Source organism: Oncorhynchus keta, chromosome 4 (assembly GCF_023373465.1).
Source record: "Oncorhynchus keta strain PuntledgeMale-10-30-2019 chromosome 4, Oket_V2, whole genome shotgun sequence".
Classification (NCBI taxonomy): Eukaryota; Metazoa; Chordata; class Actinopteri; order Salmoniformes; family Salmonidae; genus Oncorhynchus; species Oncorhynchus keta.
The window spans coordinates 40,357,207-40,373,066 of record NC_068424.1 but is presented as its reverse complement, the minus strand read 5'-3'; the positions used below and the strand labels follow the sequence as shown (position 1 = coordinate 40,373,066).

Here is a 15,860-nt window from a genome sequence, read left to right as displayed (position 1 = left end):
TGATGGGGGTGGGGTTTGACTTGTTGATATCTCGGGCATATTTCTGCCTTGCTTATATATTATTATTATTATTATATTATTATATTATATATATTATTTCTGCCTATTGATTATCCAGATAAAATATATCTACGATATCTAACGTTGGTTTGTCATCCATTTTAATGTTGCCTCTCTCAATCTATTGCGATAAGGAACAGGACAATATCCTGGAGATTATCATTCTAGTAATAGAGCTTGTAGTCCTAAAAAACTGGTTCGTTCAGCCATTCCTATGGGGGAAATTAATAGTGAAAGAATGGGGTTCAGGGATAAATGTAAAAAATAAGGTTGGAGGTTAACACAGACTTAGGATCTCTTATATGTTTGTTCTGTAAGATCTATCAGTTAACATGACCTTCATGAATTATGAAGCCTTTATGTGCTTTATGTGCTTGTTTTGATTACAGAAATGCTTCCAAATTCACAAAAAGGGACGTTAGCTGAAGATGATCTCACAGAATAAAATGTATAAGATCTCCTAAGCCTGTGTTACCAGTGTTAACACTGGTAAACACAGGCCACCAAAAGTGTTGTCGCACAAAGGCCAGGGTCCGACGAGAACCCAGGTAACAGGCAAGCCTGGAGGAATGGGCCCACTCCAGAACCACAGAGCGGACAGAGTCATGCACAAATACCACCTCGGAGACCGAGACAGAGGGTTCGGCTGGAACCGCTGCGCCTCCCGGACCTGTTCCTCTATACCCCAGCTGAGTGCTCTCGCCAGGCACGAGGTGGGAAGGATGGTCTCGGGCTCCAAGGTGGTAACTATGGGGTTATAGCGGCGAGACAGGGCATCAGGCTTGATGTTCTTGGACCCCGGCTGGTAGGAGAGGGAAAAGTTGAACCGGGTAAACAGCAGGGCCCATCTCGCTTGCCTGGAGTTGAGGCGCTTGGCGGTGCGGAGATACTCCAGGTTTTTGTGGTTGGTCCACACAATGAAAGGATGTCCCGCCCATTCTAACCAGTGCCTCCATTCCTCCAACACCATCTTCACAGCGAGAAGCTCCTCTCCGTGGCATTGAGGTGGTGGGAGAAGAAGGCACAGGGATGCAGCTTCAGGTCCAGAGCAGAACATTGGGACAGGACAGCTGCTGTGTTTTCTCAACGCCAGTGTACCCAACCATCCCAAATTCTCTATTTAGTGCACTACTTTTAACCATGGTTGCATCCTATTCAATATTTAGTGCACTACTAAGCCAAGGCCCATAGTTGTGCACTATATAGGGAATAAGGTGCCATTTAGGATGCAATCCAAAAGTGTACTACCTATTGAATCACCCAAAACCAGAGTTTCCCAAACTCAGTCTTGGGACCCACTCTGGGTGCACATTTTGTTTTTTTGCCCTAGCTCTACACAGCTGATGCAAATAACCAACTCATCATCAAGCTTTGATTCAACAGGTAATAAACTACCTGCCCAGAAGCAAGGCTACTGTCTCAGACTGAAATCTGTAATCATGCCACATCTGGCACACACGCACACACACAAGTACACACACCCGCACACACATACGCATACCTGCTACACCCGTTAGACCCACCCACCTCACACATCATCCCTCTTTTTTCAGGATAAAATAGATGATCAACTGCTTAGTAAAGACGTGCATAATTTAACGGCAGAAAGAGCTAAAAATACGCTTGTAATTCCGTCAGGTAAACCCTGTTATGAATGGAAGGTCTTCGAGGGAGCTCATAGGTTTCACAGCATTACAGCGTTGTTGTGGTTATAACATTTTTATGAAAGAGGAATTTATTATACTTTAGGCTAATGGCATTTTTTAAAAGACCAAACCAATATAATAATATAACACCATCTAGCCAAAGTCTCTACATGGAATTAGAGGAAGAGGCAATAGTGATGAATCACTATCTATCACACTGTTCAGAAGTATTGTAGTCTGGTCCCAGACAAACAGGTCTGGGACCAGGCTAGTTTAGAAGTACTGTGCCTGAACACGCAAGGTATCCATTTGTTTGTTTTGGATTGCCAAAGAGGATCACACAATCTCCCCATGCAGCCAGAGATCTACTGTAGCTGGGAGTCTGTGTTTCTGTCTGGTCTACAACTACCAGCTGGTGTTTGACTTTGAAATACAGTAAGATAATTCCCCCTTTCTGTTTGGTGATCAGCTTTTTCTGCGGTTGTTGTTGTTTTTAGAGAGAGAGAAAGAGAGAAACAGAGAAAATAAGAAGAGAAAATGTTTTATTGTGTTCCCTGGAGTTTCCTGATTATTCATACAGCCCACACACCAACAGATGGGGAATCTATTTTTCCCATGCACAGTCAGGGAGGCAAGGCAAAATAGAGCCCAAACTCTAAAAAACGAAACTATCTATAAACTATCCTTGAGAAGTGATTGTACTAACTTCCACCAGCTCAATTATGAGGTAGTCAAACAGTAAGATAATGGCTTTGGAAGTCATTGTTCTCTGAACTGAACTCTGTATTCCCTTCTGCTTCTACCAACCACACCCCACCCCTCAGCTATTCAGTTGGCAGACACATAACAATGAGTTAACTGTAACTGTAACCTCAGACAGTGATCCTGTTCCAGGCACCCTAGTCACTATATATATATATATATATATAGAGCAATGGATGAGGATTATGACCTTGTCCAACACTGTCTGTGGTGATAATAATAGATGATTCATGGAAGTAATCTCATCGAACTTGAGGAACACATGTTCCCTCAATTCTTTGGGGTATTGAGCATATTTCAGGTCTGCTGAGCACAAACTTGAACATTGAAAATTCTGTGCAACTTCCGGCACGCATTTACTGTGAAAACTGAGGCTGTACCCACTTTAAGTTACAGTTTTAACAGTGGCCAATCAGGCTGCTGTGTCTATTTGGTCATAATGTAGGACTACGAGAGTGGCCTACCATCAAAAACAATGTAGAAAAATGCATCCCATAACATTTGAACATGGGAATAGCTGTTCTGTCAATAGCAGCAAATGTGTTCAATGTAGGCTTACATTACATTCCATGAGACTCTTTCAGACAAGGAGGTGACTGAAAATGTTGTGTTGTTTGATGCAAGAAACCACTTTATAAAATAAAATGAATTATTATTTGCATGCCATTATTAGAGAGAAACAGACAAATTATGCTACCCTTTGCCTATTGGCTTCTTAGCTCATTCAAGACCATCTCAAAATACTTCACTGCCCCTTTAAGACATAAAAAAAGCTCTTTACCTGATTCACTTTTGAAAGATGGTTAGAAATGCTTGCATGTTGTGCTCTTGTAGGGAGCAACCACTCCCCTATAACTTACTAACTAGCAAAGAATATGAACAAATGTGCACAGGTGGCTACATGCAGCTCTCACTTTAATATCAAAACAAGCTCATATACTCGCAACTACTCATGCTATAAACACAGTCCAGTTCAAAGTGAATGGCACAGATCCACATATGGCAATGGCTATTTGCGTATAGGCCTACTGCAGCTCTGATTGGTTATGGCACACCAGTCTGTGTAGGATACAGGCCTGAGTCATGCCTGTCAATGCAATAGAATCCTACTCCAAAGCGCTCTGCCTACAAGAAAATCTATCGCACAGTTAGTTTTGCATACTAAGTCTTGCATAGTTTGCTTTGTTTCGGTATGTTACATTGAAAGTGGCCAATATGGCACTGATTCGAGCACAATTCCCACAGTAGAGCAAAACTTTGATTGTGTTAACTAAAGGGGAAAACTCTAGAAAGTTGAGCAAAGTTCAATCTTGTGCTTCTCTGCGCACGGGATAGTAAGATGACACTGACAGATATGGCAGCTCTGCTTCTAGCTCCTAAGCAGCTTAGAGGGAACATTGGTCATGACCACAGTCAAATTCCACGTGACCCTTGAGTCATGGTAATCTCTTCTTATGCACTCTGGATACGTGTTGATAGTACCCAACTCACTAATGACCTTCAGGTCGCTAATAGCCTGGTACTCATAGCTCTATTGTCCCTCTAGCAAATGCAATCAAAATCACATCAAACACAAAAATATCAGGGCCCATATTCATAAAGAGTCTCAGAGTAGGAGTGTCGACCTCGGGTCAGACCCACCCCCGTGTATTGTTTGTGTAAAACTCACCTCAATGTGATTGAACAATTTGAAGAAAGAAGCTCAACAACAGGTTGAAAGTGAGTAGAAAACATGGTAATTGTGAATGTTGTTTCAAAGCCAAACACAATGGAATGGACATCGCTTCCTTAGGCAGGGGTTCCCAAACTTTCTCTCTCGGTCCCCCCCTTTCATCATTGGGGAACATCCCACCCCCACCCCCTGCGCACACGCCACGTCTATTTCTATTGGAACAAGCACTGTTAATGACACAAACTGTTCACATCCCTCTTGTTGGTGGAGAGGATTTTGTAGGTTTAAAGGTCCTTTTCTTGCAAATCAATACAATTTTGCCATGGCTAATGTGTATTATGCATTTGGAAAAAAAATAAATAAAATGAAATAAAACAAAGTTAGCTGACATGGGCTTGTTGATCTGGACATTTCTGAGGAGTTATACATCGTATGGAATGACTAACATGACAAGAGGAACTGATGATTCCCTACCCAAGTTCCGAAATTGCACCTTCGAAATTGCATTGTACTATTACAACTTTCAAGAGTACGTTAAAAGCCGGACTGAAAATGTTACCCTCGCCCCATGGTTTGGGAACCATTGTCCTAAGGTGATGATTAAATCAAAACACCCATACGCCTATTAGAGCTTATGCATATGCATAGGCCTAAAAATGAGCACAAGCCTGAAAAAAACATATACATAGCCTTATAGCCTACCGAATATTACGCACTGCAGAAAAACATAAAAAATACATTGATTTAAGATGTCTTAGGTACATCATTTGTCTAGCTTATACTCCAAAATTAAACACATTGAAGTAGTTGCCTATGAGTGTGGCCTGTATTATTATACATACTGGATGGACTGTTTACCTTATCCTATGCTCCAAACTATATATCCATGAATCTGGGAGAGACCATATTGGCCTAGGCAATGCGGGAGGTTGATTGATTGTGCAGGCCAGCTTACAGAGTTAGCCTACAATTATAGTGAATTTATATTTGATGTTCATTTTTTATATTTTCTTAATAGGCTGACATATTACCTTAAGCTACAGAATATCTCACCACCATGCATTTCCATCTCCTCCTCTCTCTTCTTTATTATATTATAGACATTGAGGGGCTTTAACAGTTTAATGAAATGCATTTAGTTGTGAAAACATGTTACTATCGATGTTCCCAAACAGATTTCACTTGATTTCCCAAATTAAGCACTGGGTAGCTGCAGGAACAGGGTTGGAGAGCCCATGGCATACAGAGTTTGGATTGAATATCATTGGTCACACAGCGAGAGGCTGCATGTTCCTCAAACAGTGGTTGATAGATGGAGTGAAATGTGTTCTTAGAAGCCCAGACATTTCTATTTGCAAAGTAATGTTTTGATGGTTGCCACAATAAGCAGGAGGATCCCAGCCTTTAGTGCTACTATATTTATTTCTCAGTTGCTAAAATAAAGCATTACGCCACTATAAAACTGGGAAAACAACCTCCATTCGGATACAGGCGACATGTATTTTTCACCTGCCCCTAACCATTTGATAATGAGCCATTGTAAATCGAAACAAATTTAACATGTTAGTGAAGACAATACATTGAGAATCGTTTGATTGGTGAAGTATGATCACTTGGTGAGAGAACAGCGCGTGCAGCCTGAGGCAAGGAAAAGAGCACAAGCTTTTTCTGCAACTTTTTAAAATGACCAATAGCCTATAGTTGCATCATGCCGCCCATATACAGTGCATTTGGAAAGTATTCAGACCCCTTGATTTTTTCCACATTTTGATATGTTTTGATATGTGCCTTATTCTAAAATGGATGATATTATATTTTTCCCTCATCAATATACACACAATACCCCATAATTACATAGCGAAAAGAGAGTTTTTGAAAATCTTGCCCATTTATTCAAAATAAAAAACAAATACCTTATTTAGATAAGTATTCAGACCTTTTGCTATGAGACTTGAACTTGAGCTCAGGGGTATCCTGTTTCCTTTCATCATCCTTGAGATTTTTCTTCAACTTAATTGGAGTCCACCTGTGGTGAATTCAATTGATTGGACATGATTTGGAAAGGCACACACCTGTCTATGTACGGTCCCACCGTTGACAGTGCAAAAAGGCCCTTTCTATTGTATTCAACTATATTCTTCTTACTATAAAATCATATAATATAAGATAACCTGTAGTTTTACTTCACCACATTCTTAAAGAAAATAATGTACCTTTTAGTCCATACATTTTCCCTGACACCCAAAAGTACTCGTTACATTTTGGCAGGAAAATGGTCCAATTCACACACTCCCTACTGCCTCTGGTCTGGTGGACTCACTAAACACAAATGCTTCATTTGTAAATGGTGTCTGAGTATTGGAGTGTGCCCCTGGCTATCCATAAAATCGAAAAAAGAAAAAAAAACACAAAACTGTTCCATCTGGTTTGCTTAATATAAGAAATTTGAAATGGTTTATACTTGTACAATAGATGGCCGATATCATCCCCAGACACATCTGGCTAACTTGATGGGTCATGTAATCATCTGGCGAAGTGGAGTCTTTTGAATTAGACATGTAGCTTGCTAAATAACTAGCTAAATAATGAACCAGCATAATCCCAACTCATACTACTTCTGTACCACCAATAGAAACCAATAGAAACTGATTGTCATAGCTGTAGTATGAATCTGGAAGAAGGGTAAATCTAACTAACTAGGTTCAATGTTAGCTAGCTAGCTAACATTAGGCAATAACTAGCAATGCAAATTTTTGATTTGAATAATATTACTACACAGATCATACACGTAACGTTAGCTAGCGAGCCAGCAAGCTAATGTTCGCTAGCTAACTTTTTCCAACTGATCTGTTGATAGTGTCTGCTAAATTCAGGGCATCAATGTTGTTGAGAAAAGTAGCAAAACTTTTTTTTAGTTCTCGATGGCTCAAAAAAGCAGCGGTAGAAAGGACTATCAACACGTCTTCTTCTTCTTTGGGATTTGGTTGGCAGATCGTATCTAACTTAAAAGGTGCATACACGTCCACCTACTGTACGGAAGTGTGAGGCCAGTCACGGCCTACCTAAATTAAATTATCATTATTCCTGTTTCTAAAAGGAAAAAAATAGCACCACCAACTAACATCCACTGACATCCACTGTGCTCTTGATAAGAAGTTACATTGTGTGTCTGTCTTTATTGATATGTTGAAGGATTTTGACACCGTGGACCATGCTGTGTTAGTGCAAGTTAAAATGTTGTGGAATTACTGGTCATTCTCTAGATTGGTTTATAAATTACCTATCAAATCACATCACAATGTGTAATGGCGGATGGTTGTAAATCTGTGTCCATAGAGGTTCTATTTTGGGCTCACTGTTGTTCATTTTGTATATCAACAACATTGAGGATCTAATTGAAACAGAGGATGTTCATTTTTATGCAGATGACACTGTTCTTTATTCAAGTGGTAGGAGTTTATCTTTGGCTTTTGAAAATGCCCAAAGAGCATATAACATCATACAGCAGAATCCGTATGATTTAAATCTGGTTCTAAATTCAGGTAAACCAAATGTATGGTATTTTCAAATGCCAGGCATGTTCCTGATCATGTCATTGCTACATTGGCATGACAAACTATAGAGCAAGTTAAAGTGTACAAATATTTGGGTGTTTGGGTTGATGATAAGCTGAGCTTCACTGTGCATGTAGAGAACTTGATAAGGAAGCTCAAGCTGAAAATAGGTTTTTATTACCGGCGTGAGGCTTGTTTTTCGTTTTGAGGTCAGGAATGAGCTGGTACGATGTACATTACTGGCGGTTTTAGATTTTAGTGATGTTATATGTATGCAGGCTTCAACCACTGCCCTGAGAGCACTTGATTCAGTGTATCATGCAGCCCTCAGGTTCATTACAAATCTAAAACGTCTAACACATCATCGTGATCTCTACAGCGCTGTTGGCTGGTCGTCATTGACCTTGCGTAGGCTTAAACACTTGTTTACACTGATTTACAAGGCCATATTGTGTAAAATGCCATTTTATACACCCCACCATACCCCTGTCTGCGCATTATGCCCTGAATATATTCTACCATGACCAGAAATCTGCTCCTTTTATTCTTTGTCCCCAACGCTCTAGGCGACCAGTTTTCATAGCCTTTAGCCGCACCCTCATACTACTCCTCCTCTGTTCCACGGGTGATGTGGAGGTAAACGCAGGCCCTGCATGTCCCCAGGCACCCTCATTTGTTGACTTCTGTGAACGAAAAAGCCTTGGTTTCATGCATGTCAACATCAGAAGCCTCCTCCCTAAGTTTGTTTTACTCACTGCTTTAGCACACTCTGCCAACCCTGATGTCCTTGTCGTGTCTGAATCCTTGCTTAGGAAGGCCACCAAAAATTTGGAGATTTCCATACCCAACTATAACATTTTCCGACAAGATAGAACTATCAAAGGGGGAGGATTTGCAGTCTACTGCAGAGATAGCCTGCAAAGTAATGTAATACTTTCCAGGTCCATACCCAAACAGTTCGAACTACTAATTTTAGAAATTACTCTCTCCAGAAATAAGTCTCTCACTGTTGCCGACTGCTACCGACCCCCCTCAGCTCCCAGCTGTGCCCTGGACACCATTTGTGAATTGATCGCCCCCCATCTAGCTTCAGAGTTTGTTCTGTTAGGTGACCTAAACTGTGATATGCTTAACACCCCGGCAGTCCTACAATCTAAGCTAGATGCCCTCATTCTCACACAAATCATCAAGGAACCCATCAGGTACAACCCTACATCTGTAAACAAGGGCACCCTCATAGACATTATCCTGACCGACTGGCCCTCCAAATACACCTCCGCTGTCTTCAACCAGGATCTCAGCGATCACTGCCTCATTGCCTGTATCCGCTACGGGTCCGCAGTCAAACGACCACCCCTCATCACTGTCAAACGCTCCCTAAAACCCGGGTATCCTGGAAGGATATTGACCTCACCCCGTCAGTTGAGGATGCATGGTCATTCTTCAAAAGTAACTTCCTCACCATCTTAGATAATCATGCTCCATTCAAAGAAATGCAGAACTAAGAACATATATAGCCTTTGGTTCACTCCAGACCTGACTGCCCTCGACCAGCACAAGAACATCCTGTGGTGGACTGCAATAGCATTGAATAGTCCCCGCGATATGCAACTGCTCAGGGGAGTCAGGAACCAATACACGCAGTCAGTCAGGAATGCAAAGGCCAGCTGCTTCAAGCAGAAATTTGCATCCAAAAAGTTCTGGGACACTGTAAAGTCCATGCCCACTGCACTGAGGCTAGGTAACACGGTCACCACCGATAAATCCATGATTATTGAAAACTTCAACAGGCATTTCTCAACGGCGAGCCATGCCTTCCTCCTGGCTACTCCAACCTCGGGCAACAGTTCCGTTCCCCCCCGCAGCTACTCGCCCAAGCCTCCCCAGCTTCTCCTTTACCCAAGTCCAGATAGCAGATGTTTTGAAAGAGCTGCAAAACCTGGACCCATACAAGCTTGACAATCTGGACCCTCTATATCTGAAACTATCCGCCGCCATTGTCGCAACCCCTATTACCAGCCAGTTCAACCTCTCTTTCATATCGTCTGAGATCCCCAAAGATTGGAAAGCTGCCGCAGTCATCCCCCTCTTCAAAGGGGGAGACACCCTGGACTCAAACTGTTACAGACCTATATCCATCCTGCCCTGCCTATCTAAGGTCTTCGAAAGCCAAGTCAACAAACAGATCACTGACCATCTTGAATCCCATCGTTCGTACCTTCTCCGCTGTGCAATCTGGTTTCCGAGCCGCTCACTGGTGTACCTCAGCCACGCTCAAGGTACTAAACGATATCATAACCGCCATCGATAAAAGACAGTACTGTGCAGCCATCTTCATCGACCTGTCCAAGGCTTTCAACTCTGTCAATCACCATATTCTTATCGGCAGACTCAGTAGCCTCGGTTTTTCTAATGACTGCCTGGCCTGGTTCACCAACTACTTTGCAGACAGAGTTCAGTGTGTCAAATCAGAGGGCATGTTGTCCGGTCCTCTGGCAGTCTCTATGGGGGTGCCACAGGGTTCAATTCTCGGGCCGACTCTTTATTCTGTATATATATCAATGATGTTGCTCTTGCTGCGGGCGATTCCCTGATCCACCTCTACGCAGACGACACCATTCTGTATACTTCTGGCCCTTCCTTGGATACTGTGCTATCTAACCTCCAAACGAGCTTCAATGCCATACAACACTCCTTCCGTGGCCTCCAACTGCTCTTAAACGCTAGTAAAACCAAATGCACGCTTTTCAACTGTTCGCTGCCTGCACCCGCACGCCCGACTAGCATCACCACCCTGGTTCCTCTCCTTCCAGACTCATATCAAACATCTCCAATCTAAAATCAAATCTAGAGTCGGCTTTCTATTCCACAAGCCTCCTTCACTCACGCCGCCAAACTTACCCTAGTAAAACTGACTATCCTACCAATCCTTGACTTCGGCGATGTCATCTACAAAATAGCTTCCAATACTCTACTCAGCAAACTGGATGCAGTTTATCACAGTGCCATCCGTTTTGTTACTAAAGCACCTTATACCACCCACCACTGCGACCTGTATGCTCTAGTCGGCTGGCCCTCGCTACATATTCGTCGCCAGACCCACTGCCTCCAGGTCATCTACAAGTCCATGCTAGGTAAAGCTCCGCCTTATCTCAGTTCACTGGTCACGATGGCAACACCCACCCGTAGCACTCGCTCCAGCAGGTGTATCTCACTGATCATCCCTAAAGCTAACACCTCATTTGGCCGCCTTTCCTTCCAGTTCTCTGCTGCCTGTGACTGGAACGAATTTATCACCCTCACCAACTTCAAACATCTGCTATCTGAGCAGCTAACCAATCGCTGCAGCTGGACATAGTGCATCGATAAATAGCCCACCCAATTTACCTACCTCATCCCCATACTGTTTATATTTATTTACTTTTCTGCTCTTTTGCACACCAGTATCTCTACCTGCACACGACCATCTGATCATTTATCACTCCAGTGTTAATCTGCAAAATTGTAATTATCCGCCTACCTCCTCATGCCTTTTGCACACCATGTATATAGACTCTTTTTTTCTTTCTACTGTGTTATTGACTTGTTTATTGTTTACTCCATGTGTAACTCTGTGTTGTTGTCTGTTCATACTGCTATGCTTTATCTTGGCCAGGTCGCAGTTGTAAATGACAACTTGTTCTCAACTAGCCTACCTGGTTAAATAAAGATGAAATAAAATACAAAATAAAAATCTCTGTTCTTTTTTAGTCAGGTCGGTAAGTAAATATCAATTACGGTCCCATTCTCATTTGCTTCTAACAGTACCAGAAATTGCTGCTATTGGACCAGGTCTCTCTTGGAAAAAAACATGTTATCTCAATGAGAAAAACCTGTATAAGTAAAGGTAAAATAAAAATAAAAACCCTACACCTATATACCACTTTTTCATAAAGATAAACAAAAAGTACACCCAGCTTCTTCTCTGCCTCAGCATACGACACCTTCTGAACTACTCTGACTCTGCACCACTCTGGCCACTTCAACCTGCCTCTCTCGCACTGGACACTTCTGATCCCCAGCCACATGAGCACCCTTTACAGTAGACACACACAACTTTATCCACCGAAAAAGGATAACTGACACTTCCTAACATGACTTTGTCTGGTAGAGACTCGAACTCAAAAGGACTGACAATGACTCCTATGTTTCACCACGCTCCCCACCGGGTCTGCGTCGCACCAAACACCAGGAATTTTCCATTTTCAACTCCACACTTAACGCTACCCCAGAAATCACTCCTTTCAATGGTGCCCTATTCCTAAGAGCAAAGCAAGAAACAGATCTTGACCCAAGTTGCATGATACGGAGCGTCTGCTCTCTTTGGTCAGAAAAAACAAACAAACAACAAACAAATATAAATAGTCCACTACAGGTTACCTTCACTGATTCAACTGCACCCAACTCCTTTCTCACGCATCCTGGGGGGTGTTAAGGGGTTTGGGTGAGCTATGCCTTCCATGCCTCAGACACACACACACACACACACACACACACACACACACACACACACACACACACACACACACACACTGTGCACACACTCACAGATACAAACACACTCCGAGTTAAAGAAGTGCCAGCAGATATGATTACCCTCTTTGTCCTATGCGTTTTGGACTGTGTAAAGTATGTTCAGCCATTATTATTTTAGCTTGTCTGTCCAGTATCCATAACCCTTGCAACACTGGTCTGTTAGCATTGCCATGGTTCCCTTTTCTGCTCTATTTTGACTGAAACAAGGAGTCATAAATAAATCATGTCTCTCATTAGCACAGCCCTGTTATCAGGCTCATGTCTGTGAAATTGATCCAGTATGTCTGTGCTCTCCTTACACCAGAATAGCCTTACAAGTCCCTGTCCTTTAGATCCTCAGGTCCTCAGCAAAGCAGCCCAGCTTCTCCTCACTTCAGTTTTATTTTCCTTATTTTTGTTCTTCTGTTCTCTCCTCTCTTCTCCTCTCTCTCTCTCTCTCCTTGTCTTGTCTTCTCTTTTGCTCCCCCTCTCTCCTTCGCCTCATCTCTCCTCATGGCCCTCACTCAGAGTACTGCTCTTTCGAGCGATGCATTTTTTGAACATGCTCAGACTGGGCCTGATAGAGGAATCACAACTCTGTGTGTCTGAGTCCATGGTCTGGAGGTACAGAGCAGAACATTGTGATCAGGTGACTGCTCACTGACTCATAACTAAGAAGAGTGAAGGAGACACAGGCAGAGGAAACCATTTAGCCAGCGAATGACACAGCCTATCTGACTGACTATAAGTTTTCATGAGGTCTCAATTAGGGGTGGTCACTGACTGAGAGAGCTCCTAACTCTCGTAACGTTCTAATTCCATTATTCCGTTATGGCTAATGAGGGTCCAAGCAGAAGGATGATCCAAGGCCAAGTCATCCCATTTGACCTTGTCTTCCCAGTAAGCCACTCTGTCATTGGTTCAGGTCAACCGTGAAGCACACAGGAGGCAACTCTCATGACATGCCATCCCCTATAAAAGGAGATGATGAGAAGGAGGAGGATGAGGAGGAAGAGGCCTTGCCTCACTCTTCTCCTCTCTCATTTTCCCCCCATCCAGACCGCTCTCCATCTGTACTGGCACATTCTTCCTTTCTTCCCCTCTCCCTTCCAGCCATGTGACTTTGTGACCCATTGTGACTCATCCGGATCCGGGATCGTGAATACAGCCTCAAGCTCATTACCATAACGCAACGTTAACTATTCATGAAAATCGCAAATGAAATTAAATCAATATGCTAGCTCTCAAGATTAGATTTTTGTTAACAACACTGTCCTCTCAGATTTTCAAAATATGCTTCTCAACCATAGCAAAACAAGCATTTGTGTAACAGTATTGATAGCTAGCGTAGCATTTAGCATAGCATTTAGCGTTAGCATTCAGCAGGCAACATTTTCACAAAAACCAGAAAAACATTCAAATAAAATCATTTACCTTTGAAGAACTGCAGATGTTTTACGAATGTTCTACGAAAAAAAGCTGTATCCAGGATTGTGTAAATCTATCCGCAAGCTCATTAGCGTAACGCAACGTTAACTATTCATGAAAATCGCAAATTAAATGAAATAAATCTATTTGCTCTCAAGCTTAGCCTTTTGTTAACAACACTGTCATCTCAGATTTTCAAAAATATGCTTCTCAACCATAGCAAAACAAGCATTTGTGTAACACTATTGATAGCCTAGTATAGGATTATGCCTGACATTCAGCAAGCAACATTTTCACAAAAACCAGAAAAACATTCAAATAAAATCATTTACCTTTGAAGAACTTCCGATGATTTCAATGAGGAGACTCTCAGTTAGATAGCAAATGTTCAGTTTTTACAAAAATATTATTTGTGTTGACAAATCGCTCCGTTTTCTCCATCACGTTTGGGTAAGAAAAAAAACGAAAATTAAGTCATTAAAACGCGAACTTTTTTCCAAATTAACTCCATAATATTGACAGAAACATGGCAAACCGATGTTTAAAATCAATCCTCAAGGTGTTTTTCACATATCTATCGACAATAAATCCATCGTGGCAGTTGACTTTCTCTTCTGAAGAAATGGAACGGCGCATGGACCTAAAGATTACGCAATAATTTCGACACAGGACACTGGGCGGACCCCTGGTAAATGTAGTCTCTTATGGTCAATCTTCCAATGATATGCCTACAAATACGTCAGAATGCTGCAGACACTTTGGAAAAACGACACAAAGGGCAGGCACATTCCTGGTGCATTCACAGCCATATAAGGAGACATTGGAACACAGCGCCTTCAGAATCTGGGGCATTTCCTGTATGAAACTTAATCTTGGTTTCGCCTGTAGCATTAGGGGCACTCACAGATAATATCTTTGCAGTTTTGGAAACGTCAGAGTTTTTTCTTTCCAAAGCTGTCAATTACATGCATAGTCGAGCATCTTTTCGTGACAAAATATCTTGTTTAAAACGGGAACGTTTTTTATCCAAAAATTAAAAGAGCGCCCCCTATCTCGAAGAAGTTAAAAGGAATGCTCTGAAACAGGGGATTTGATTCTGTCTCTGTTTATGGGCAACAACACAAAATCTGGGCCTTATTCTGTAAACCCAGTTAAGCTCCAAGGCGAGAACAAAAGTATTCTGTCTTTCGCTCTCTTTTTTTTCTTTCTTCATTCATCCATCAGCTGACAATGTATTCACAATGTATTCACTGTGATATGCAGATGTGAGTCTTAACTATGATATGTTAAGCATGTGCAATGGAGCAAGAGAGAGAGAGAGGAGCACTCTTCACTGTTTAAGGCTGTATGGATGTCTTTAACCTGCACTGCCTGGGCTGCCTGTGCTGACTGGCTAGCCGGCTAGTGCTCTAGTCAACTGGTTTAAGCTGGTATTGAAAGGCTGATCTCCTCGGCTCTCTGTGGTTGCATACCAAATGGCTCCCGATTTAGTGCACTAGCTGTATGGACCCTGGTCAGATTAGTGCACTATACGGAATAGGGAGCCATTTGAGATGTGTCCTTTACTCCTCCTTGCAGCATAACCTCACTCTCCGCTATTGGAGGCTTCTCCCACGAGCCCTCCTCTCCTTCATCAGTCGTCCACCAGTCTTTCCTCCCCTTCTCTTCTGTTCTGGATAGAGAGATGAGACGCAGGATTTAAGTGGCATCCATACGGGCAGACCAGAGGATTGAAGACAAGTCAAAAGGACAAGTGTTGTTTTTCTTTCTCTACGTGAGGGACCAGCGAGCCAAAACAATGTCTTCTCTCTCTGAGTGGGGGCTACTGTAACTAACAGGCCACGTCTGAACTGTTTAATCAATCCAGACTCAAGCCCCTACTGTAACTTTAGCCCTGTTAGATAAGCTTGATGGGACATGGATCTGTCCATTTAAGGGGATCCATGGGGAGATGGGGTGGTTGAGGTTGAGATGTCGTGATTGTTCAGAGGAGTAGGAGTCAACACATGGAGAGGCAGTGCCAGGAGTATGGGTTTGCTTCTTCCTGACAGAGACAGACCGAGACAGAGACTGTCCACAGTTCTGATAGAAAACAGTGTAAACGTTCTCAAACCCTGATGCATGGAAACCTCCTTCACTTTAGTCTGTTCAGCATCACAGTCCTTTCAACCTTACTGACTCTGT

General features: G+C 42.4%; 1 protein-coding gene across 3 annotated transcripts in view; it reads left to right on the top strand.

Moving 5' to 3' along the window:
- nrp1a (neuropilin 1a) overlaps positions 1-15,860 on the top strand; it is a 123,244-nt gene that overhangs the window by 69,192 nt on the left and 38,192 nt on the right. The gene's annotated exons all lie outside the window — the stretch shown is intronic.